At 40.3% G+C, this 24,472-nt stretch overlaps 1 long non-coding RNA gene across 1 annotated transcript; it reads left to right on the forward strand.

Moving 5' to 3' along the window:
• Positions 1–2,877: 2,877 nt before the first annotated feature.
• Positions 2,878–22,241, forward strand: LOC147650776 (uncharacterized). The gene is made up of 2 exons (XR_015275325.1): positions 2,878–19,290; positions 22,048–22,241. It is a non-coding gene; the product is annotated as an uncharacterized LOC147650776 (long non-coding RNA).
• Positions 22,242–24,472: the final 2,231 nt, after the last annotated feature.

Genomic DNA, 24,472 nt, shown 5'->3' on the forward strand with positions numbered 1-24,472 from the left:
CTGGTTTGTACTGGAGAACTGAGATTCTGCAACCAAAACTACCATTTTACTGTGAGTTTTTCTTGAGTTAAAGAAACTGTTCCATTAATTCTGCAAGGGAATGTGGTTCCATAGGGCAATCCCTGTTAACAAGTGCTAGGACTTTATGCTCTGAAAGGGTGGCCGAGCATTGGAATGGGCCTCCCATGGAAATGGTGGAGTCACCATCCCTGGAAGTGTTCAAAAAAATGAGCAGATGTGGAACTTCTTGATATGGTTTAGTGGGCATGGGTGTGATGGATCAAAGGCTGAACCTGAGTTTGGGGAACTTTTCCAGCCCACATAATACAGTGGTTCTGTGACTCTAGTGTTCACAAGAGTTTCTAGAAATGGCAGCTGGATGTTTGGAATCTTTCTTAAAAATAAAATATTCTTCATAATGAGGGTGAATGCCAGCAAAGTGAACAAAATTTCAGCCAAACAGCCTTGCTGCTGGAATCTAGTGAGAGGTTACTAGAAAATAGAGAGGTTGCTAATGCCACTTATTTTATTGAATAGTTGTGACACCTGATATTTATCAAATGCAGGCATTTTTCCTGACACAGTGTTTAACAATGCATTGCACATTTAGAAAACACACTGTTTGTTCTGCTATTGGGCTGGGCTTTATTTAGTCAGTGGAGAAAAACAGAAAAAACAAGGACTGTTCTGTGAAGAGCAAGAAGGTTTGATACAAATGCATATTGTACATGGGTATTTATTTTAGAATATCATATGCCATTTTGCACCAAATTCTACACTAAAATCTCCCTTAAAACCATGTTGCATTTCAATTCCCTGTAGACATCTACAGGTGAGTGATTTGAGGCAGGGGCTGTATTTGTGTTCTGTGTGTTCAATTCATGCCACAGTGGGGCCTTCAGCTCCCAGCCAGTCATCTAGGTGCTGTTACAATATAAAAGAAATAATTATGATAATAAAATTAACAGCTCTACTTAGCTGTGACAAGCTGACTGATTTTTTTTCACATCCAGCTGGTAGGAAATTGCAGTACATATTTTTTTCCAGACGTAGGCTGGTACTTAGGCTTTCCATTACGTAGAGAAATATCCCTGCATTTTCTTGCTCCCTTTCTCTTTTTATCTGCTTCAGTGACCTTACAGATACGGAACCTTGCAAAGTGGTGAGCTGGCAGTGACAGACACAAGGAGGTAAGCCATGGATTGGCTTTAATGAGCGATGCCTATATGCTCACATTAGCATCAGTGTTCCTTCCAGACTTAAACAAACATGTATCAAGGTTGAGCTTGCCACTGGCATTGAAGATGCTTGTAGGGCTCTGCTTTTTCTGGTGGTATCACTGCAGAAATATTGAACAATTTTTGTTTAGATTTGTTGTAAATTCTGGATCTTGGATTGAAGCAAAGTATAAATTCTCTAAATTTCTTTCTCAGATGGAAATGTTTGATCTTACTTTTCATGACACGTTGCTGCAGCACAGCTGCACTGAGTGCTCTGGCTCTGCTGTTCCTGGAGCTGAAAGTCTTTTTTATCACAGACAAGGGAACTTCTGACTGCCACTGCTGCTCTGTGTCCATTTAAAATGACAGGTATCTCTGCTTGCAAAACTAGAACTCAAATCTTTAACATTTCAGGAGTTGCTATATATAGAAAGACAAGGAGTGTGTTTTTAGCATGCACAAAAGCGGCCATGAGCTCTATAAAAACAACTCCACAGAGGGGCAAATTGAATCTCCTGAGAGCTGAAGATGGGCCATACCAACAGGGGAGAGCAAAAATTTTTGAGTGAAACAATAAAAGACATGGAGTAAGTTTCATTTCTGTTAAACACACCAGATTCTAAAACTTGGCAATAAAGAGACTCAGCTGAGGGACATGGCATGGGAGCCATCAGTGCATGTATATTGAACACCTTTTTCCATCCCTTTCTATGAGTATGTATTGCTTCTTGTAACACGATCCCCCAGATTTAGGAAGAAAAAAAGAAAACCTCAGGTTCTTCTGAAATTACACTGCCCTATTTTATTTGTTGATTTCCAGCTCATACAGTATAAGAAATTGTAAATAATCTTCAGATTTTTATATCCCACTAATTCTTTATAGGCCATTTTCTTCCCCTCTTTCAGTCATTTATTTTCCAGGTTGAAGATGCTTTACACAACTCATCTCTCCTTGCATGAAAGCCCTGCTATAGCTCTGATGATTCTTGTCCTTTTTCGAGGTATTTCTAGTTCAACCAAATCCCTTTTTCAGGTGACATAAATATAATCCACATTTTGTGATGTAGAGTTCTGCAGCTCTGAAGGGGAAGGGAATTTAAATTATTCCCCTCTGTGTTTAATTTTGTCTTCCATTGCTGATGTAATTCTATTTGTTCATCCTTTCCCCATGATCCTTTCAAAATATTTTTTTTTATATTGTTCATTTTTTTAATATTGTTTATTGTGCCCCTATCATCTGAAAACCCTGGCAGCTCACTCGTCCTTGCCAGGCAATTTCTGAACCTCAATGAAGATTTTCTAGTAATTTTCTTATCTTCAGTCATCAGATTGGTGTGATTTTATATGTATTAGAACCAAGCTGTTTGTAAAAGTAAACCACTGAAATTCCATGGAAAGGGCTCTTGAGATGGTAGTTCTAAATAAAACAAAGCAACTCCTGCAGCCAAAGAAATTATAGAGGTGTCGTGGTTTTATACCAATAACTAAGAAAATTACTTATTTCTTGCTGTGAGATACGGATTAGAACAAGAGCAAAACAGGCATACAACTTAAAAGGGAAAAAAAAAAAGAAAGTTTATTGACAAACTACAACAATAAGAACACCAGAATAAACTTCCAGAAAAACCTTTTCATGCCCTATCTACCCACTATTCCCTTGTTCACATAACAACAGAGACAAAAACTTTGGAACTTTGATGGTTAAAACAGTCCCAATTCTTGCTAGTCTTTTCACCAGTCTTTGTAGAGAAACAGAAGTTTCTTCCTGTTAATTTATGGAGTTTCTCACAAGAAAACTATTTTTATTATAGTTTTCTATTGCCCTAATGTTAGCTGCTCAGAGCTGCTATTATTAGAGTTCACTCCTCCCATTTTCACATCAGTCTGAAGTGTGTATGGGCCATGAGTCTAGAGATAGCATTTTTAAGGATAAGTTATTCAAAGGCAAAAAAGTCTTCTTCATCTGTTTCTGTGAGCTTCACCAGAAAACAGTTTTCTCATTGCCTCTCAAGGCTTCAAATCTTTCAGCACTTCACTATACCATAATTACTCTACTTTTTACTCAAATTTACACTTTGAACACTTTATTCCTCTCTAGATACTGTATCATGAATTAAAGGAATTCTTTTCAGGACTTCATTGTCCATCTCTATAGTTTTAACAGAAAGATATTTCAGCTTAATTAAAGCATCTTCTTACTTTTCTACCTCTTCTGAAGCTTCTTTTCTTTCCTGTCACTGGTAGTTTATAAAGTCTCTTTTCATGTTGATCACTCTCTTTTTCTCTCTCTGGATAAAAAGATTAATCCGCAAGTCTCATCTGGGTAATGAAAGAGTTAACATCTTGCCCAGGCTTTTGTAGATGGTTCGGTGATCTCTGTCGAACAGGAGCTGGAGCCGTCTGCGATGGCAAGCTCTTCATAGCTGCTATGGAGAGTGTGGTCACTGTCTCTGCTTGCTGCACGTCCAGGGCCTCTCTCTTTCTTCACTGGGCAGTTTCTAGTGAATTTAGTTACAGCAAAACCTGCAGCCGAGCCAGAGATCAGCCTGGCCCGGCCCGGGCCTGAGGAAAACCTTCCCCAGGCCCCCCCATCTCCCGGCCGGGAGACGGGGCAGGCCCGGCCCCATCCCCGCCCGGCCGCATGGCCTGGGCAGGGACGGGAGGCGTGGAGCTCTGCCACCCTTCACAGCCAGGAAACAAAGAGAACCCAGAGAGCTCTGCTTTTACACTTTAAGGTAGGGTTCACAAGTTGATCCCACTTTTCAGTGGCCTAAACTGCTGTCAATTCCCAGCAATGACCGATAATTGGTCAGGAGAAAAGACTCCAAGCAGTTCCCAGCAACTCCAAATCCCTTAAAGGTAAAGTAACTCCATGACAAGAGTGAAGGATTCTGATTAAATTTATTGCAAAGTAATCAATAAAATAGTCTTCCATTTAGTGGAAATTACAGTTACCAAGAGGAATTATTTCTTCAGGATTCTCAATGTTTTTACCTTATATGGAGTAGACATGCTACAAAAAATGTAAAAATGGGAAACAACAACAAAAAATTGAAGAAAATAAGCTGAAGTTAAGAGTGCCAGACCTACAGTATATTTTTGTACACTAAACTCATAAAGAATGCAACATTTATCATTTGTGATGCCCAAAGCAAGTTATGGGCAGGAGAAAGCAATAGTAGAATTTACATCAAGGAGTTTCCCAGACTTACAAGGAATTTAAGAAAAAAATCAGCAAATTCTTCCAATTTATATCAGTATTTTATGTAATATTTTTCAGTGCAACATGTAGCTATGTAAATAAATATAAAAACAAAGGCAGAGTCTAAGAATTCAAAATTATGAAAAAAATAGACTATTTTTAAGTTGCAAGTTTCAATTCTCAAAAAACTATAATAAAATTAAAGGAATATAAGGCCAATCATGCAGTACTGTGCAAGAAATAATTAAAATCCACCCTACTGCTAACAAAACTATTTTGTTTTCCTTTCACCATCCTCAGGGAAAAAAAACCCCAATAATTTTCTTATCTCCCAGTATTTAAGGATCTTTTTTGCCTTTTAAAATAAGGATAATTGGAATGTGGCTGTTTTGAAATCAGTAATAACTTGTTAAATATTTTGAGTATCTACTTAAAATATATTTTTGTTTGTTAGAGATTTAATATCTTCAGGGTAAGCAAACCAATATCTAATAATCTCAGGACTATTGTAAGTGTAAATCTCCTGTTTTCATGATATCTGGGGTTCCAAATAGGCTGCCTGGGCTGCTTTGTGGGCACCTGCCGATTCTTATCAGTTTTATCAGAGTGGGTTGATTAAAACCATGTGTCAAGGGAGGGAATAATGAGGAGTTTGGCTGCCAGTAATGTGAAGGCAGTAAATTCCAGCAGGGATAACAAGGAGCTGGGGACAATATTGTCCTCAACAGCATGTTTGTAGCCAGAACAGGACAGATGTCTGCAGCCCAATTCACCTGGAAATTTCCCTCAGTCTGCAATAAATAGTTAATACGTGATTGCTTTGCCTCTGGCCTCTCAGCTTGAACTGAGCATTCCCAAACTACCTTGCTGCTTGCCAGCTTTTTGGGTTTTTTTCCCAGCTCATTCACATCCTTTCCTGAACTCTGTGTGTGCAGGATCACCTCATTTCACAGCTGTACATGACTTGCAAAGCCAGTGCTGCCCTCCTGCTATGCCACCCCGGCCTCTCCCTTTCTTCTCCAAACATCCTGGAGGAACAGTTCCAAGCCCACCTGGGAGTGCCCGTCATTTGGGATTTTTAGATAGCATCATGTGGGTTTGCTTTTCCTGCTTCACACTTAGCTGAGAGGTGTTAATTCAATACTAATACTAATACTAATACTAATACTAATACTAATACTAATACTAATAATATAAACTGAAAGCAAGAGGGAGAAGCCACTGGTAGCTAAAAAGATGAGGGAATTTGAGACTGAGCTGTCCATTGATCTGCTGATTGGTTCTGTGAGCAGCTCTGACTCTAGAGTCAGGTGTTACTAACTGGGCTCTTTTTACCTTATCACTTACACCATCCATGCCTCTTGGGACTAAGTTCATCAATATTGCATTACCTGAGGAGGTACAGGTAGAAATGAAGAATTTTCAGTCCTGATGACCTGTTCAGATGAAATCACTGAGACCCTTCCAGCTTGGAACTTCAGATTTGACTGTGAACTGTGTTACTTTATAAAAACAATTCAGAGATTTTCTCTTCCTTATTTAAATCTTTGGAGCCTGCCAGAGTTCCACTGAAATCTCAGTTCAGTTTGCATAACTAATACAGACACTGGTTGCAAAGCCAGCTAATTGTAAGATTTTGTAGATTTGGGGTGCATAAAAATTGCACCTCAATTCTAAGCATAAAAATTGTCACATTGAAGCTGATAAATAGAACAGACAACACCACGGTGTGTAACCCCAAATATTTTTGCTGTTCCATAATAAACAGTTTTTCTATAGAGAATATTCCATTATAACCCCTGTGCAGGCAGTCTGAGACTGAAGTATGGGTCCATCAATAGATGTGTGTGAGTCTTTATAAGTCTGCTTATATTCACTGGTAGAATAATGCCACTCTGATATGCTGCAAAACTTGAACCTTGTAAAACTTAAAAATACTTTATAACATGTAAAACTACTCCATTTCGACCTGAATCTTTGAAATCGGAGTGGTTTAAAGGACACAAGGCCTTTATGTATTATGCATGATTAGAAAAATAATAGAGATACAAGTCTAAGATAAAGCAGATTACATAAGAGTATCAGCTATATTCTGAATAACTTGTTTTAAATATGCTTACAACAGCATTTGATTCTGTTTTATGTAAACTAAAGAGTTGAAACTTTCATGTCACCTCTTATGGGAAAGTTCTAACAGCCTAAAAATATGTAGTTATATTATTTAAGGATAATATAATATAATATAACATAACATAACATAACATAACATAACATAATTAATGTAATGCAATGTAATATAATATAAGTCCATTGGTAACTGTAATGATTTTGATACATCTTTTTTGAATAGGAAATAATAATACCTGAATATGACTTTTGGTGTTTTACTTGTGTTCAAATATTTTAAATATTTATTTTCTTGGGGAATAATCATTGATAAAACTACTCAGGTAATTTTCTGTGAAAGCTTATAATTAATTTAGAATGTAGTGACATGTAAGATTTGCAAGTGGTTTCCTTCAGATTGAGTTATCCCATGTTCTAAAATTCTATCAAGGCAAGCTTCCTGTAGAAATAGTTTAACAATATTGCTAAGTTTGTACAATGCATACCTTTACATTCTAGCTTTAACAACATTGTAGAATTAATTTCAAAATTAAACTTTCCCTCTACTTTATGGCAGAGGTAAAAAGTTTCACATGAAGCTGGTGTTCAGCAGAGGATTCCAGAACTTCACTTCTGATTTGGATTATAAAATGAGATCTAAAATCAGGTGTGATTCAAGTGGTTTGAGGCTTCCTTTACATATCTCTGGTACTGAGCAGGTTCACCTCAGAAGTTTGGCAAGGTCTTTGCACACATTGCTGACAGAAATATCAACACCTAAGGACACTGAAGCACCTGAGTGCCTGAGGTCAGTAAGCACTGAGCAAACCTTGCATGAGCACACCCCTATGGATTAGCTGTCTCTCCTTTTGCATTTATTCAGTGGTGTGCTTGAAACACCAGGAATCTGGATGTGAGAGACATCGAATTCTGGGTGAAACCTTCATATCAAGGTGTCTCGTTAGGGACTTTTGGATTTGGGTTCTTTTTCCCTTTGAACTGAAGATTGACGAGAGGGAGGCTATTTTCTCTTGTTCGGTCTCAGTATTACATTATCAGCATTACAAGGTACAAGGAGCTATGTGCACTATGATAGAGAAGGGGTAAAATGGCTAACAAAGATCCTGTTCAAAGTCTTTTATATGTCCATTTACCCAATTAACAGATGCCAACTAAATTATTTTTCTTAGTGACCCAATGACCCAACACCTGTGTGCTGCACTATGGTATTTTCTATCCAATCACTTACTACTACCCAAAAACCTCTAGGAGAAGAACATGAAAAAGAAAGAAGGACAAGAGACAACACCCTAAATCCTCCATTTTGTCTCCTGTTCTCTAAACTACTTTTTCACCCAGTGATTTAAGAAACTTTCTAATCTACACACTTATTTTTCCATCTAACTTTAACATTTGTTTTCATGTATCACCATGAAAACATGCTCATGAATTTCGTATTATATGAAATACAGTGTTTCTTTGAGTCCTAGAACTAAGTATTAGAAACAAGGGCACACACTCTGTATCAGACTCCAACATCAAGGCATTCAGTATTGACTATACATTTGAAATAATATAATTTACCAAAAGGAGAATAATCTAAAAATTACAGAATCATTAAGGTTGGCAAAGAACTCCAAAACCATCGAGTCCAGACTGTGACTGATCCCCACCTTGTCATCCAGCCAAGAGCACTGAATGCCATGTCCAGGCCTTCCTTGGACATCTCCAGGGCTGGGACAAAGAAAGTTGTAGAATAAATGTAGGAAATTCAAGTCAGAAATAGTAACAATTCTCCTGACCTCAATAGAATGGCCTAAGTATTGACATTCAATACCAACTGTATTTTTCCTTTGTTTATTTTATTTATTTTATTTCTCTAATATTTTGGCTGAAATATTACAGTGGGCTACAATATGCATGGGTAAAGCCAGGCTGTTGTTTTATTCTGGTAAATTCACCCCTTGTGCTCTTTAGGGCATGCTGGTTTTAAAGAATAGCCTTACCTTTGAGGAGGGAAGCAGTGAGCCAGGGCCCTTAGGAGCTGAGTTTTGTTTCCATTTATACCCCAGATTTCTCAAGTCTTCGATGAAAATCATTGCTTCTCTCTGACTCAGCCTCACTAGTAATAAAATTGTGATTCTGATATTTTGTATTCTTTGGACTGCTTGGAAAACTGCTGATGAAATGAACTGTGAAGAGATGCACATTAGTGCCACCATTCTGTTCCTGTTGAGAAATATTCCCTGATGTTTGTGTCCCCAGCTTCATATCCAAACTAAACAGGTTGCTGATTTTGGTTTGGAGCTTTTGTTGTTTATGAGATGTTCTCCATGCACCAGAGCATTTACTACCTCATGGCAAACATCAGGAAATATTTCCTCCCTGGCAGGGTGGGCAGGCCCTGGCACAGGGTGCCCAGAGCAGCTGGGGCTGCCCCTGGATCCCTGGCAGTGCCCAAGGCCAGCTTGGACATTGGGGCTGGAGCAGCCTGGGACAGTGGGAGGTGTACCTGCCAATGGCAGGAGGTGGCACTGCATGGGCTTCAAGGTCCCTTCCAGCCCAACCCACTCTGGGATTCTATGAAGTACATCTAAATTCTCTCTTTGGCTCTTTAAGAGAGGGAAGATTTGGTTGGGATTGCACTATCCTGCCTCTTATAGTCCAGGAATTTTGCTGTCTGCCTCATGCTTGAGTCTGCTGACAGTCTAACCCTCTCCATCTATTTTATATCCTGTTTTGTTCAGTTCTATTAAAATCTAAAATAAGTGGGATATGCAATGCAGGACCAGAAACATGTCAGGTGTTCTATTAATATTCATTTGCTAGCTTATTTTAGCTCTACTGTTCTGAACACTGAAAGGAACAGTGAAGACATTGAACATAAACAGGAAGAAATGCAATGGCAGCCATTTATTTGTCAAATTTATGTGTTTGATCATTTCTTTCAAGTACAGAGGTCTTTAACAAATCAAAGAATAGAGCCTATAGTACCAGAAAGAAAAAAAAATATTTCTGGGCACTAGAGTAAGAATCTGGAGACCTTTAAAGAAGTTTTCAGGTGTAATCTTATCTGGAAATGAAAAAGAGAAAGCAAAGAGCCCTTGCAATAGCTAGATGAGCTGGAAATGGGGGATTTCATGAAATAAGAGTGGTAATGTCAGGCCTATGTTACATGCAATTTTAATAAAAGTCCCTGTTGTGGAGAGCCCAAGGCTGTGGCACAGAATGAGTTTCAGGGTTTTTATCCAAAGAATCCATGTAGGTATCTAATTTATCCAAGCCAGACAAGAAAGTAGAACTGATTCCTACCCCTGCTGAAAGCTCTTTACAATCCACATGGTAGCTGCAAGGGTACATACTTACATTTGCATATATTTTAAGGACTTTTTTTCTGAAGATACTTGCTATGTATTTATATTTTCAAGGAACATAAAGTCCCAGCAATATTTCATACAAGTGAAAGGACAGAACAAGAAAATAAATACCAGACATTTAAAGAACATTCTCTTTATATAATCAATTTGAATTCCAACTGTGTGCCCACATTTTTGAATGCAGCTACAACTTTGTCTGCTTGACATCAGAAACTTCAGCTGCTGACTTTGGAAATCTTACTGCTTGAGGAAAAAAACCCAGAATGTTGTAAAGCCAAAATGGGCCTTCCCCATTAAAGACCATGTTTTATCAGAGAAGAAAAAAGTGTTCCAAATCCTTCATCATGATTCAACTTTCTGTTTATGGGTTTATTTCTATTTATAAATATCCCCCACCTGCAGATCTGCCCCAGCACAGCAAGGAGCTGGAGCTGCTGGAGAGAGCCCAGAGGAGGCTTCAGGATGAGCAGAGGGATGGAGCAGCTCTGCTGGGAGGAAAGGCTGCCACAGCTGGGATGGTTCAGCCTGGAGTGGAGAAGCTTTGGGCTGAGCTCAGGGTGGCCTTGCAGGGCCTGAAGGAGCTGCAGGAAAGTTGGAGAGACACAATTGCCAAGGGCTGGAGGGACAGGACACAGGGAATGGCTCCCAGTGCCAGAGGGCAGGGAGAGATGGGATATTGGGCAGGAATTGTTCCCTGGCAGGGTGGGCAGGCCCTGGCACAGGGTGCCCAGAGCAGCTGGGGCTGCCCCTGGATCCCTGGCAGTGCCCAAGGCCAGGTTGGAGGGGATTGGAGGGGACTTGGAGCAGCTTGGGACAATGGAAGGTGACCCTGCCCATGGCAGGGGGTGGAATTAAATGATCTTTAAAATCCTTTCCTGCCCAAATCTCTCTGTGATAACTTATATATATTTTGGGTAGGTGAAGAATGCTTCTGTTTCACTGGAAGTGAAAATGCAGTTGAAGTAAAAAATTCCAGAACAGTGCATCTTTAGCATCTGAATGAATCTTTAGGACATTTAAAGATGGAGATTCCACAGCTTTTCTGGGAAACCTCTTCCAAGGTTTGACCATGCCTACAGTAAAATGTTTTTTCTTCATTTAAGTGGAATTTCCTTACTTTCTGTTTGTGTCCATGTGCCTGCTGTCCTGTCAGTGGACAAAATCACCAAGTATAGTTTGGCTCCATCCCAGCCTTGCTTATCATGATAACAGTTTTTTACACCTGAAGCTTCTCTTTCTTATGCTAAGCTTCTTCAACTGGATGCAGTGTGACTTGACTATCTTGACAGAAGGAATATGAAAACATCAGGAGTAGATTTTAAACCATAAGAAAGTTTGGCTTAAGTTAATTATTTAATTTGTTCTACATTTGTTTAACATTTTCTGTCCTTTGTGGTGTATTTAGAAAAAAATTGTAATTTTTCAATCAACATTTAGATAGGAAAATAACCCTCTATTCTCTCAATAGGAGACTATAAAAAACAAATCATGGTATGTGTATGTATTCAAATTTTCAATAATATGTAAAAAAATCACTATTAAATTCCACCTCTAAATGGCTTGATTTAGAAAATCAATATTCAGAATTGTTTATAGAAGCATCTATAGGCAAACTGATTTCTCCCAAAACCTAAGTATTGATCTGTATTTACATGACTATATTCATTTCTAGTTTAAAGGAAATATTTTTTCCCTTTTCCTTTACCATGGATTATCTCTGATAATTCTTTTCCCACATAGTTATAAATTAATTTCCTTTAGCTTACTTGTAACACTTTCTGTGTTTTCATTGTTTAGAAGGACAAAAAACCAGAAAGTCAATATTATTTATCCTTTAAGCTGTTTTAGTCCATGCCTTGGCTGATTTTGTCTTCCTAGAGAAAAACTGAGCAAGAGACACCCTTTCTTCTCAGGGTTTATTGTTGCATTCAGCTCCATGACACCGAGACTGGTCCAGCCAGGGGTTGCGGGAAATAGGGGCAGGAACGATGAGGGTCTACAAAAAACAAAGAACTTTAATAATGAAGGAAACAACAGGACAGAAAGCGTATACTCTATGGGGAGGAACTTCAAAGACAAAGAAATAGGGTGAATTAGAACTTTATAGAGTACAGGGTCCAGTCAGAAGTGGGAACTCAAAACATGGCCATATATGTTAACTGGGGTTAACCAATTAGAACAGGGAACCAGAAATGTAACCTTATAAGGAATGGTAACATTAACAAAACTTTTCCCATCATAACTTTCTTCTCACCCTAACTGTACTAATTTTTCCCACAGCCTTAGGTCAATGCCCAAGGCCAGTTCTTTGTCAGCTCCAACAGTTCTATCTCACATCTCCTCCTTTCTGTTGAACAACTAAAATTTCTTGTAAAGATCTCTCGAAAACTCTCAACAAACAGTGAGAACAATAGAACAACAACAAGAACTAACAAACTCATTTTAACTAAAGATAAAACCCAACTTGATAAATTCCATTTTTGAATAGTCCTTTAAACCAGTCTTTGTTGTCTTCTACTTGCAGCCTCCTGACTCCTTCCCTCAGCAGCTGGATGTTTGTATGTATGGACTCACTATGGTCTGATAAGCCCATACAACAATCCTTCAAAGTCCTTGCAGCCATGTCCTTGGGCTAGCAGCAGGAAAACTATTGCAGCTCTGTTTTGCAGTGTCGTATGTCTTATGCTGTCGACATCTGTCAACAGCTCGCTCAGAGCTATAGATGTAGCATTGGTTTGCTTCCTTAGCCAACACCCTAAACTATCCAATTGTGTTCATGCTTTTGCTGCAGCAACCTAAGGGGCCAGTATGGATGCTGCTGTTCTTTTTCCCTTGTTCCAAAAGGCAATCTCATCTTTGCAATCTAATTAAAATTGATGAAGAAATCATTTTTTGCATGCCAATTGTTGTACTTTTTTGTTATGAATCGTTGTAATATTGGGTATTAGCAAAGTAAGCCTCCCCAGGCTACATGGTCCACCCTTCATGTGTGATGGTATTGCTGGCCATGCCCAAACTTCACAGATGAGAAATATGCCTGGCAGGAGTTGATGGGGATGATCACTTAAGTGAGCATTCTTAGACAAGGTATAATTGCACCAAGAGGTCTTGTTCCTTTAGATGGGGTGATGGGGGAAAACATCCCACCTGGTTATTTCATCCTCCTTAAGCTGAGGTTTCCTACCATCTTTTTTCTTTAACTGGGATTTTTTATTGTAATAGAACTTAACACAAAAATCCATTTTAATGGAACCAAGGATCTCTAATTCTTGGGGTTTGAGTGGTGCATGTGGAAGTCAAAAGGTCCAGTAGTCCCAGGCATCTATAGGGTTGTAGATCCATTTATCATTGGGACTATTTCCTCACATAGTACTGATGGCATCCTCAGTTATTGGCCACACATCTCTTGGTAATCCCACCAGGCATGTGGAGAAGGGATTGTCAGGGGTGGCTGTTGAGCGGCATAGGGTTTCCTGCTGTGTGATAATAGCTAGCGTTACACAGACATTTTGTTGTGGCTGTGGGACTATCCAGCTGTGGGCGGGGAGCAAGATCTCGACCATGCTGAAGTTGAGGAGTAGGAGTCCTTTAAAAGTTGTATCTGGTGGAGTGGTCCATAGATCTGTAAGAGAAAACTTTGGAACAGTAGGCATATATTGAGAGACCGCCAGCTTATTCACCACTCTTCACAGAAGTAAACATGAATGCCATTTATTTCTATCTTTAGCACACTTATATAGGGTTTTACAGGGTCCGTGGGCTAAGCAAGTTACTATTGGCTAATGCACATAGGTTTACATTTTTTCTCCTGTACACAAGGATATTGTTTTGCTTTACTCTCTCTTCTGCAGGAAAGTTTCAAGGACTTTAGCCTTTAATATCACGACTTATTTTAAAGACTGGTTTGTGCAGACAGGCCTTTACTAATATATAAAATATATCAACAGGCAAATGATTAAGATTTGCTGTTCGCAGGTCTCTCCCCAGGCACCTCTTCTCTTGAGAATTCCTCTTGCTGATGGTCTTGCAGCAGCTGTAGATACAGCTTGATGTTCTTGGCCAATATCCACCGAGGTCCTTTACCCATAGAGACATTAGCATATCCTCTTCCTCAGGTAATTAGCAGGAATGGTCCCAAAATTTGGCTTGTCTCTGGATCTTTAATCAAGAATGAAAGTCTGTATTATATTTGAGAAATGTCTAATGATTGGGGTATTAGGCTCCATAAATGAATCTAAATTGTTTAAAAAATTAAATACGTATGCAGCCTTAGTGAGCCTTTGTATATTGGATAAATTTCTACACTGGGTATCTAGTTCCTATTCTATTTCCTCTTTCTACATTGGGTCTTTACTCCCCTTTTTGTTGTTCCAAAATTCTTTTGAAAGACCCATGGACACTTTCTACAATTGATTGTCTTGTAGGGACGTGAGGAATGCCAGTGGTGTGAGTGATTCCTCACAGGCTAAAGAACTGGCGCACTTTTAGTGAGGTGTAGGCTGGACCATTGTCTGTTTGTATTTCCTGAGGGATGCCCAAGGTTGCAGAGGTTTGTAAGAAATGTTTAATAGTATCTTCGGCCACTTCTCCAACGTGTGTGGAGGCAAAAATTGGTCCTGAGTAATATAGAGATGTGAAGATACTTGAACCTGCCAAGAGAGGCATAATGGGTTACGTTGCTCTGCCAGATTTATAAGCTATTAAGTCCTCTAGGGTTCACTCCAGCCCCAATAGAAGGTAACAAATACTTCTGGCAATTGGAGCACATTGTAACGATTACTCTGGCCTGATCAGGAGTGATGTTGAACATATGAATTAGTGCAAGGGAATTTTGATGGAAGAGGGAGTGACTCAGGCATGCTTGTTCAAAGATATTTGGTAGTGTGGGCTGTGCAGTCATAGCAAGGGTGTCAGTTTGCCTATTAACCTCTGCTAGGAATTCTGGAAGAGAAGTATGAGAATATATGTGCATAAAGAAATAAGGGTGATGTCTCTGGGAAAGAATAAAAATTAAAGTTTTAAGTAAGGTATATAACTGATCATTAGTAATTGCTTTTAAAAATGAATTCTCAGCTCTTTCCACAATACTTGCAACGTAAGCAGAATCAGTTACTAATTAAAACGACAAGTAAACTTAGAAAAAACTCCAAAAACAGCTGCTATCTCAATTATTTGAGGAGAATCCTCCACTGTTTCAATGTTTGAATTCTATTCATGAATGTTAGGGTCTTGCCAAACTATTACTGATTTGCAGGATTGTCCTGAACCATCTGTGAAAATAGTTAATCCATCAAGGGGTGTGTTACAAGGGGTCTGGGAATTAAATTAAAAGAAGAACATAATAATTCATGTTTGGGAAAATGAATTGAAATTTGTCCAGTAAAATTTTTGAGTGCAAGTTGTAAACATCCTGATGTGGTAACCAATCTAAATATGTTGTGGTTATTGACAAAAATATAGTAAAGAAGTTCTTTCTGGCATGGGAAATTAGATGTGACCTTGCCCTTAAAACGAGTTGAGCCATCATTTCTGGTTTAGCGGTAACAGTTTTTTCTGGTTGGTGCAGTAAAAGACCCATATTAAAATTAACAAGGGATCTAATATTTTAGGGTCTTACTGAAAAATTAATGCATAAAGTTGAGGTCCAGTTCCCAAAATGGCTAATGAAAATGGCAAGGCTGGATCCGCTCTGTGCACCTGGCATTCTTGGATGGCTTGAACACATTACCCAGCACATTCCTTGCTTCACTAGTCAATGGTCTTGGTGAATCCAGCACAGAATCTCCTCTTAATAATTCAAATACTGGAGATAGATCATCATTGCTGATGTTGAGCAGAGGTCTGATCCAGTTGATAGTTCCTAACAACTTTTGTAGGTCATGCAACATCTCCAGATTATCATCTACTTGTACTAGTTGTGGCTGTATGGTCTGGGACAGGATATTAAATCCCAAGTACTTCCAGGGCGATGTTTGTTGTATTTTCTGCTTGGCAGTGGTAAGCCCCATTTGTTGGACAGCTGTGACGGTGGCCTGCAGTGTGACATCTAGGGCTGAGTTGGTTTCCACAGTGATGAGGATGTTGTCCATGTAGTGGTAAATTATGGCCTATTGATGTTCTTTGCAGACAGGCGTTAACACTTTGTCTACGAACCACTGACAGATGGTTGGAGAATTTTTCATGCCGTGTGGCAACACGGTCCAGTGATATCACTGAAGTGGAGCTTGCTGGTTGATACTGGGAATGGAGAACACATATCGCGGAGTGTCGTTGGGATGGAGAACAAAGAAGCAATCCTTTAAATCAATAACAGTCAATTTCCATTCTTTGGGAATCATCACAGGTGACAGTAAGCCAGGTTGCAATGTGCCTATGTCCCCTATGATGTCATTGATCTTTTGTAAGTCTTATAAAAGATGCCACCTGTCACTGTTACACTTTTGGACTGCAAAGACAGGTGTGTGCCATGGGCTAGTAGTGGGTGTTATGTGTCCTTTTTGGAATTGTTCTTGGACTAGAGATCCGAGTGCGACAAGCTTTTCTTCAGAGAGAGGCCACTGACCTGCCCACACAGGTGTATCAATTCTTCAGGCTAATTTAAGGGTGTCGTGCTGTTCAATGGCCCCAGTAAAAAAAAACTGTCTCTAGCCTCATCCCCCACTGTGATAGAATGTCTCTTCCCCATAACATTATGGGAGCTCTTATCACAAAGGGTCTGTTGGTGGTGATACAGCCTTTGGGTCCCTTAAGTTTGATGAACTGAACGCTGCTCAGCCTGTCACTGTTGCCTCTGATCCCTGATAGTGTTCCTGGAGCAGGTGTTAGCATCTAGTTGGAAGGCCACTTGGTCTGTGAGATGACTGTCATGTCCCTGCCTGTGTCTACGAGTCCTGTAAGAGTGATCCTTTTGGTGTTCAGTTCAAGTGTGCATGTTAATTTAGGCAGATTTTTACTAATTATTTCAGTCCACATCACCAGGGACTCCATGGCATCATACTCAGAGAGCAAAATTGCCTGGGCAATTATCATTTCTTGAGGGATAAAACAAGAGGGATCAGGACACGTGGCCAATACCATGATCTTCTGCTGCGATGTAACTGACAACATAGAGGAGGACAAAAAATCTTTCAGTATTGGACCTGCAATTTGCCAGAATTAGTAGCTCCCAGGGCTGATCTTTGGGCCCTAGCTGTCCTGTAGAGATGGTGTGTGCTGAGTAATTGGTTAACATCACTGACCTGGAACTTGCCAGCTCCCCTGAAGGTAGGGTTGTTGGAAGCCCTGTGAAGAGATGTTGCAGTTCTGGGCCACTCATCCTTCTGTGATGGTGGACATGGTCGGCTGGAACATTTATGTCCTCACATGGGGCCATCCTGCGCTCTGCTGTGAGTTTCCTGACAGCGCCTACTTCAACTCTCCTGTGTAGGACTCTCCTGGTTTGTTGGTGGTCTTTTCTGCACCCACAGGTCCTAGGAACAGGCTTTGCTCCTCACTGGGGGCAGTCTTTCTTGAAAAGTCCCTGTTTGCCGCACCCAAAGCCTCCATCATCTGAGTAAAAGTTGGCTCAGGATTGGGTGGGAGAGAACGCAATACTTTTTTCATTCTGGATTTGCACTTGACACTGCTAGTTTTCTTAAAAACATTTGTCCTTTGCCCTTTCTTAAGTGTCCTGTTTCTTGAGGGCATGTTTAAGTTGGTCAATGAATTTCATGTAGGGCTCACTAGTCTCTTGTCTGATATCCACAAAATCTAAAATTGGTGTACTGCCATCAGGAAACTGAGCGCCTTTCTAGCCACATTTTTGATACTGTCCAGCACAGGTCTAAGAAGTGTGTGACCTGGTCCTCTGGCTATGTGCCCCTTCACCTGCAAGGCATTCAATTGTTAATGCTGCCCTTGCTAGGTCACCAGCATAATCTTGGAGCAGGTGGTTTAAAAGTCTCTTCCACCCCCCTTCCCAGACTGTGTATTCCATTGGGGCAGCAGCACAGTCATTATATGCTTTAAATCATGAGGGATTTCCACACCACATGTGTGGTGAAGGTAGCCTGTACTAAGTTTTAAAAAAAGGAGAATCCCTGCCATAGTCCTTAGCAGCTTTGCACAGTTCCTTTGCTTCCCCGTATGTTAGTGACTCCTGTCTCAGATTTGCACCTCCCCTTCTGTACTGTACCGGAGCGACAGTAAATTTGGAAACCATCTCCCAGTGCCCCTCTTTTAATGCTGTTTTCTGGGTCTTCTCCCAGGGATTGATGGAGTCACTGGATCTGGAATGGCTCAGATCTTCTCAGGAGGAGGAGGACGGAGAAGAATAACCAGACACAGGCACAATCTTTTTATTGTTATTAGGGAGGTGGTGCTTGAGCTCCGGCAATAGCCTTGATAAGGGCCACATGGGTGCCTCCATTGTTGGAAGGCGGTGCATCCAGAACCATGGTGGAAGTGGTTCTGTTTCCCCTGAAAGGGGTGTGGCCTGTAGCAGGAGGGGTGTGGTCCAGAGAGGAGGGAGTGGAGCCTGAGATGAAAGGAGTGGAGCTGAGGTAGGAGCCTTGATGTAAAATGGCAGCCCAAGTGGAGGATGTGGCAAGATGGTGGTTAGTGGATGGTATTGCAGGATGTCTGGCAGAGAAAGAGGGAGGTTCAGGAGAAAGCATGGGCAAAGGAAGGATGGAGCAGGAAGGATCCAAGATGGTGGTGCCATTGTCATCTTGGTCCTCAGCTGGAGCAGGTGGAGGGAGACACAAGGTAACGGAATAACCAGTAGAACCAAGGCCTTGTCTGTGTGTGGTGGCAATCTGCCCTGTATCCCACCCCAGGGCAGTCCGAGGGGTGAGAAGAAGGAGGACACGGAATGGCAGAGTTGATAGCAAAAGATTTTAAAATCATAGAAAATTTGGGGAGTTAGAAAGAAAGTTAGGCTTGGCAAGCCCTGGGAAAAGTAGGCCCTGGGAAATGTTAGGCCTCGTGCTTGCTAAAATCATGTGAAACTGCACCTGTGTAGTCAGTATATGATAAATGATATAATTGTTAGATGCAATTAGATTTAATTATTGTTTAAAGAACCATGAGAAGCTATGTTAGGGGTTTGAGTGGGATCATGAGAAACCCATGCTTGGGTAAAATCAATGCATACAATAGAACAATGTAAGTTTAATAATTAATATGTAAGTTATATAACGATAGAGTATAAAACATGTTCAGCTCAAAACCAAGTGGGGTCAGATTTGGGTCTGTGTACCCCTGACACCCAGAGCTCTTAATAAAACACCTTCATATAATCATTCCGTGATTATGTGTTCCTGAATGCTAACAGAGTCATCATAACTCATCCACACAGGAAGATGGATTCCCTCCCGTATCTCAGAGGGGCGAGGAGCAGTCACAGGTAGGGAAATGGTAGTGGAGCTGGGTCAAGTTTTAGGGCTTCTAGTATTGTGCGGAAGGTGGGGAGCATGCAGGGCACTGCAGAAGTCTTCTTAGTTATTAAATCATGTAACTTTACCCACACCAGGTCACAAAAGTCTCCCATATAAATGTTGGTCATTGATACATTGGGGTTGTTACTGAAGACCCATTTTAGAATGTTTTTTAGTCCATGCTTCCCTATTTCCTTCCCATGAGCTGCCAAAATTAACTTTAACCATCCATATACGACCCTCTGCATTTGGGACATTCCTGAGCTGATCTGAAGGACTTGGATTGGGATGGGATATGCCCTCCCAGTTAGAGTAGAATGATGGGTGGATGTCCCTCCTTTCCGCTCACTTGCCTCTGCCACAGGTATCCCCAGGTCAACTTCACTTGTCACCCAAAACCTCCGAATCATTGACAGGCCTGTCATAAATCTGAAGTCTTCCTCAGAAAGGGATGGCCTACTGGTCAGCACTCCCCAGTTGAACCGATCCCAGAAATACCCTAAATATTAGGGTCCCTGTTTGGGTGCCACTTGTTGTGTTAGGTTCTGCAACACCGAGACTGATCTAGCTAGGGACTGCATGGCAAAATAAAATAGGGATAGGAATGACAAGGGTCATGTATAACAAATAAAACAACAAGACAGAAGGTGTGCACTGTATGGGGTGGAACCTCAAAGACAAAGAAATGAGGTGAACGAGAACTTATGTAGGGTACGGGTTCCAATCAGAAATGGGAATTCCAATCATGACCATATATGTAAGCCAGGATTAACCAATTAGAACAGGGAACCAGAAATGTAACCTTTTAAGGAATGGTAACATTAACATAACTTTTTCCATCGTCACTTTCTTCTTACCCAAACTACTGATTTTTCCACGGCCTTAGGTCAATGCCCAAAGCCAGTTCATTGCCAGCCCCAACGAGTTCTATTCATACAGTTTATTACCCATATGTTACTGATTTCATAATTCTTTTAAGTTTTTCTTCATATATATGATTTTAAACATTGATATGAAAGGGCTAGAAATGTTCATTGCTACTAATGAACAAAGTTTATAATATATAGTACTGAAGAGTACAGGAAAACAGGAGATTGCATAACTGATTCCTCCTTTTGGCTGAAAAGCTGAGAATGTGGCCATTTCTGATGACAGAACATTTGAGCTGGATACAAGAGTGAACAGAAATTCATCTTTCAGTTAGGGGTGAAATCCTGGCCTCCAAGCAAATTTATTCATAGCTCGTTGCAATTTTCCAAAATATTGATATTGATCTAGTACCAATATCAATCTCTTGATGGACAAAAGACCGTCTAATGGTTTAAAGTTAGAGAATGTATATTTATTCAGCACCGGATTAGTGCGGGGGTAGTCCCCTTAATACGCACTGCAAGTTGACAAAAGATTCCAGTGTCTGTTTATTTACAAAAGTCTTGAATATCCAAAATGCTAATTGAATATCCAAAATGCTAATTGAATATCCAAAATACTAATACATATTCATAGTGCTAACACCTCCCATTCCTCACCTCATATTAAAATACATGGTAATAAGTTTAAAAGATTGTTACACCTGCGTGGTTGGTTCCCTAAATTGAGGGGGCGGTCATTTTTAATGAGGAGTGGTTGTCAAAAGATGAAGGAAAATCACACTTCCTCACTCTGACCTTCCTACCTTTACAGTGGTTCACGTTACAAATTACACTTGGTAGAACTCAAATTTTCTCCCTTCGTGACTTTTAAATGGTTTTCGAGATGTAAGCTCTGTGTTCTTTCTAAGCCTATTTATCAGTTTCTTTTTCTCATTATAAGCACAGCTAAACAAACATACAATGACAAGTAATTCATTACCTAAATCTGAGATTCATTATCTCAAATCCTGCTTCTAACCTAATCACTAACTCTAATTCCAGCAAAGTCTTTCTCTAGCTAAGATCTTTAACTTTTCTAGAATTCTTAATTCTTTTAAAATTCATGACTCAGTTGCAGCAAGTTTTTAATGAAGATGTCTGGTGTTATCAGGAACATCACCATACTTACTTGCATTGACTTTGAGTAGACACAGACAAGTGTCTGAAGACATCCCAAGTTCTTTCAATATAAAAATTTGTGCCACAGGAGGTTTAGATTCTCTATTAGGGGGGGAAAAAATCACTGGGAGGAAGCCCTGACACAGCTGCCCAGGGCAGGGGTGGAGTCTTCATCCCTGCAGGGATTGAAAATTCCTGTGGATGGGAGAAATGGGTTAGTGCTGGCCTTGGCAGTGCTGGGGAAATGGTTGATCTTGATGACCTTAAGGATATTTTCCAAACAAAATTATTTGATTCTATGAAAGTAGGTATGAAATCAGGTCACGAAGAAGATCCCATGGCATTGCCATGCCTGTCTTTTTAGCCACTGCACTAATGAATGCAACCCCAAATATCTCATGTCTCCTCAAAAAGAGATTACATATTGCTTCTTCTTTGAATACAAGTTTCAACTTGATGCTTAAAATTCCTAAAGAACTTTACCTACTTTTGAAAGACCAAGGTGCTGAAAATCAAATATATGACTCGTATGCCTGAGCTGAACAAGGTTATCCCTTTAAAACTTCCTAGTGACAGAGGAACCTTTAATCCTTCTGACTGGGAAATATCTTGGAAAAGAAATAGTTTTTAATTTGGAGAATTCATATTAAATTTCTAATAACAATAATGACATTGCTTATGTAATTGTTTAACCAGGAATCTCAGAGAGAAATATGTGCTGAATATTCCATCTCCAGAGTCTGACTTCCCATGAGATGAGGAACCTTTCCTGTTATCATATATTTCTTCCGACTGCTGGCTCTGACTGACTTAAACTGGAAGCATTGTTTCCAAAAGGACACTGTGAACCCTCTTGAATTACACAGAGCAGATTTATATAAAAAAATAAAGAGTTTGAGTGCTACAAATTACTGAAACTTAGATCCCTTCTCATAAATGTTGCTTGGACTACTTCCCACCATAAAAAGGCTGAACATGCCCTCCAGTATCAGTCTTACTAAAGCTTGTGCAATAATAGTCATGGCACTAATAATATCTTAATTTCTCTCACTTTTTGTGTTGCTACGCACAGTACAGAATTCATTAGTAATTATTCTGAAATAAAAATATGTATAGGCTTTACACAGTCTTTAAGCTGTCAATTTTATCCACTAACTTGTAAAATGAAATAAAAAAGCTAGAGATTACATTTACAGCTGATTTGTAAAATGGGAGAGATCTCTGATGCAATCTACTTTGAATAATTGTAGTCTTGCACCTGTTAGGAAGCTGGATTTCAAATGAAATCCTGAGTGGTAAATTATTCTGTACACCTGGGCTCCAGTGCTGCACAGATTGATGGCCTTATAGCAGGTAGAACAATTCAGTAGCATAAGAAACAGGACTTCTGTGGAAAGAAATAAAATCTAATTGAAATAACAAAATGGACTTTACTGGGAGACTACCAGCTCTGCCCATGCAGAGGATAGCAACAGGTAGGCATCATTGCCTCAGCCACAGGTGGGAATTCTGCCCATCTGGAGGCCAGCATGGGGCTGCTTGAAATGAATCCTCACAGGCTTGGGATGTGTTGCATATGCCATTATTAAGTACTTAATTCAACACAGCTTCAGAAGTTGTTATAATGAAGACACATATATCCCATAACTGAGCAAATCCTGACCCTACTGGGTATTCAGTGGGGGCAAAATATTAAATTCAGTTATGTACTCAGTCTCTGTGTAAGAAACACAAACGTAATCCTCCAGTCAGGGTTCTCCTGGGACTTGTCTCTTCCACTTGAAAATGTCTCTATGATTGTGAACTCCTTACCCTCTCCCAGAGTTATTAATTTATATGTGAATCTTCCTAGTATGGGTTGGGTTGGAAGGGATCTTAAAATTCATCCAGTCCCACTTCACACCCTGCCATGCCCAGGGACACCTCCCACCATCCCAGGCTGCTCCAGCCCCAATGTCCAAGCTGGCCTTGGGCACTGCCAGGGATCCAGGGGCAGCCCCAGCTGCTCTGGGCACCCTGTGCCAGGGCCTGCCCACCCTGCCAGGGAACAATTCCTGCCCAATATCCCATCTCTCCCTGCCCTCTGGCACTGGGAGCCATTCCCTGTGTCCTGTCCCTCCAGCCCTTGGCAATTGTCTCTCTCCATCTTTCCTGCAGCTCCTTCAGGCCCTGCAAGGCCACCCTGAGCTCAGCCCAAAACTTCTCCTCTCCAGGCTGAACCATCCCAGCCGTGGCAGCCTTTCCTCCCAGCAGAGCTGCTCCATCCCTCTGCTCATCCTGAAGCCTCCTCTGGGCTCTCTGCAGCAGCTCCAGCTCCTTGCTGTGCTGGGCCCAGGCTGGGGCAGCTCTGCAGGTGGAGTCTCACCACAGCAGTGTGCGTTCTGATTTCTGTGAGCTACTAGAAATACTTGCCAAGAACATGTAGAAATCTGTACGTGATTCTTGATCCAGATATCTGTATCCACACTTCCATCCCTTTCAACCCTCCAAAATTAACTGTTCCACTTTACAATCACAGAATCATGGAATCATGAGGTTGGAAGAGACTCTTAAGATCAAGTCCAAGCATACTGAGTAGTAGTTGAGATCACCTTCATCTAGATGGAAAAAGTGAATCCTTTGTCACTGAGGGAGGGGAAATGATACCTTTCATCTGCCTCTGGGTTTATCTCCACACCTTTCTTTTGCCAGACATCTTCAAATAAGGGTTACTTTTCAAAATACATTAAGTTTACTTAAATTAACCTGATTAAAAAAGTTCGCTTGACACTTTGATATGTGTTCATATACATATTAAAAACCTATGAGGAAATTGCAGCAGATAAATAAGGGTTAATTTGGTTGCAGGTACTCATTTAAATTATAATCCCTAAAATACTAAAATAAAGGTAATAAAAGTCTATTGTCACAGTAATCTGATGGGAATATAGAGATGACAGTGGTATATTTGCTGCCTCTGTTTAGGCCTTTGTGTCAAACCTCATGCACTGAATAGTTTTTAGACTGAATTGTTTGGCTTTATTTACCAGTTCTTCCTAGAGCTCCACTTGTATTATGCCACTCCTTTTGAACTGAAATAGGAAGCAAAACCTGGAAGATTCAAAAAGCTGTGGTAGCAGAT

Source organism: Cyanistes caeruleus, chromosome 12, assembly GCF_971803275.1.
Source record: "Cyanistes caeruleus chromosome 12, bCyaCae1.hap1.1, whole genome shotgun sequence".
Classification (NCBI taxonomy): domain Eukaryota; kingdom Metazoa; phylum Chordata; class Aves; order Passeriformes; family Paridae; genus Cyanistes; species Cyanistes caeruleus.